Source organism: Engystomops pustulosus, chromosome 7 (genome assembly GCF_040894005.1).
Source record: "Engystomops pustulosus chromosome 7, aEngPut4.maternal, whole genome shotgun sequence".
Taxonomy (NCBI): domain Eukaryota; kingdom Metazoa; phylum Chordata; class Amphibia; order Anura; family Leptodactylidae; genus Engystomops; species Engystomops pustulosus.
The window spans coordinates 63,677,029-63,680,202 of record NC_092417.1 but is presented as its reverse complement, the minus strand read 5'-3'; positions in this window follow the sequence as shown (position 1 = coordinate 63,680,202).

Here is a 3,174-nt window from a genome sequence, read left to right as displayed (position 1 = left end):
GGTACTATATGTGTGACCCCTACCTGTCATTCTCTTTAGGTTGGGGTCCATCTCCATTCTAAGCCCAGCGATTGGCTTTAGTGGTTACATGTGCCTGTGTTGAGACGTCATCAGGGGACTGAGATGTGCAGAGGGGCAGGGAGCAAGCAGTGGCGGGACAGAGGCAGCAATAAGGACCATGACATGAGACTTTTTATGCAGCAGTCTGAGCAATATTTTCATATAATTTTTCTTGCATAGAAAATACCTTAAATCTATATCATCCAGAGGTTAAGACAACCCTATTCAACCCTTGATACTCTCATAGCGGTCACCATGCTATGGACCATTCTATGTGTGACCTTGAAGGAGAGTGGCAAATGACTATAGGGATTTGCAGAGGTTTTTTTTATTCCTTATAATGCATTTCCTCCTAGTCATAGAATAGTTTCATATGAAAACTCTGCAAGCCATTTATCAAAATGTCTTTAAACCCAAAAGCAAAGCGGGGGAGGGGGTTTTATTGCTGTAGATTAGGTTTTTCACTTGATGAATCTGTAGTCTTTCCTCCAGCACAGAGATTGTGGTGGATCCTGCTAGTGTCTTTAATCTTTCTTCAGAATGGTGATCAGGTAGTAATGGAATGCAGTACACAGGCCGCACTCCTGGACTGGCCTTACTATCCGCAGCGCCTGCCATAGAAAGCAGGCAATCAGCCCGTGTCAGTCAATGCAGTCCACCCCTCCCTACACAGGCTTCCCTTTGGGCCTGTATTTCAGGTAAACAGTGTCATTATATAAGATTCCCAGACATTTATAGAATTACCTAACAATTTATATTGATTTCATTATTCAGAAAAAATGTAACGTCTCTGCTTGCTGTCATTGAAATTCTACATATTTGTCATTCTCACTGCTGAGTGTTTACTGAATTTTTTATCCATTCAAGTCTTCTGTGAATGAAGGAGAGGGATATAAGCTGATAAGTTTAAACAACATAAGCCTACAATGCTGCAGCTTGTTATGGCACATTCGTAATGTTTCACGGCCAATAATTGCTGGAGCGGTTTTCCTACAAAATTTGTTTGATGACCAATCCATACAAACAGGGGCGTAACTTGAGGAGGTGCAGAGGATGAGGTCACAACCAGGCCCAAGAGGCTTTGGGGGCCCATGAGGTCTCACTTTCCCATATGAGAAGACTATTACTATAAACCATACATTATAGTCGGGGGCCTGGCACAGACTTTGCACTGGGGCCCATCAGCTTCAAGTTACGCCACTGCATACAACCATCTCCTGTGGGTCACCCCTTCTCCTCCATAGAATGTAAGCTCTTGCAAACAAGGCCCTTATTTCTATCCGATCATGTCATTGCTCTGTGATGTCTTATTTTGTCTGTAAATTTACCCCATGATCCGTAAAGCGCTGTGGAATGTGATGGGGCTATATACAAAGATTTATTATTATAACTACAAATCATAAGTATAAGAATGATGCGGTACAACACTCAGGACCTGTGCTGCTCAACTCAATATCAGCCCCTCATACAGTGGGTACGGAAAGTATTCAGACCCCTTTAAATTTTTCACATTGCAGCCAATTGGTAAGATCAAACTTTTTTTTTTACTTCTTAATGTACACTCTGTATCCCATATTGACAGAAAAAAACTGAAATAGCAGATATTTTTGCTAATTTATTAAACAAGAAAAACTGAAATATCACATGATCATAAGTATTCAGAACCTTTGCTCTGTATTGAGTTTAAGCATCTTTTGCGCCATGAGTCTTCTTGGAAATGATGCAGCAAGTTTTCACACTTGGATTTGAGGATCCTCTGCCTCTTCCTTGCAGATCCTCTCCGGTTCCTGCAGGTCGGATGGTGAACATTGGTGGAAGCCATTTTCAAGTCTCCCCAGAGATGCTCAGTTGGGTTTAAGTCAGGGCACTGGCTGGTCCAGTCAGGAATGGTCACAAAGTTGTTCTGAAGCCACTGCTTTGTTATTTTAGCTGTGTGCTTAGGGTCATTTCTGCCAGTTTTGAAACTAAAAAATGTAAAGGGCTCTGAATACTTTCCGGACCCACTGTGTAGTCCACCTCTGTTCTCATATGCCCACTAATCAGATAAAAATTACACTTGGTACCATACCTGTAACTTGCAGAGGATGGAAGTAGGTTCATTGGCGGCAAGCAAATAGGTTTTTGTACATTTATTTAGATTGTTTATACAAGCAAGGCCACAAAAACATGTTATATTTAATGAATTAAGACAAACACATAACATGTTATATTAATTACATTAAAATCTTAAAACATGTATTGTTACTTAAATAACATTAAAGGAAATCTACCATCAAAATCCATCATGATAAACCAAGGACACTTGCCGATAGATCCAGGCACCGTGACTGTGATAATTATATTATTATTATATTAATTATATTTGTAATCCATGGCCTCCTTCCTCCTAAAATCAACTTTTAAAATTATGCAAAAGAGCCAGAAGGGCTCTGGAGGCATAACCAGAGCCCCTCCATGCTGCAGCTTTACAGGTTGTTACAATCTCTCCATCACCCTGAACCCTCAGCGATCTCCCCTCGCTCTGCCTGATGTAATATTGCACAGTGTGTAACAGCTGGTAACACCCCCAGGAGTCCTTTAGGCTTAATTTGGCATAATTTTAAAAGTTGATTTTAGCAGTAAGGAGGCCATAACAAATATAAAAAGATTACCACAGTCACTGGCCCACATTTACTAACGGTAAACTAACGAACGGTTACTAACCGTATACTTACTAAATGTATAATACTCTAGAGCTGCACTCGTGACTTCCCTGAGTACACACATTCATTACCTTTCCTGTAATGATCCTGAGTTACATCCTGTATCATACTACAGAGCTCCACTCCGTATTGTGCTGGAGGAGTCACTGTCTACATACCTTTCATTATTTATCCTGTACTGCTCCTGACTTACATCCTGTATTATAACCTAGAGCTGCACTCAATATTCTTCTGCTGAACTCACTGTGCATATGCATTACATGACTTATTCTGCACTGATTAGGAGTTACATCCAGTAATATACCCTAGATATGAACTCACTTTTTTTGGTAGTGATCTCATGTGTTCTAATCCTGTACTGATTGTGAGTTGCATCCTGTATTACACTCCAGTGCTGCAAGTACTATGAAGA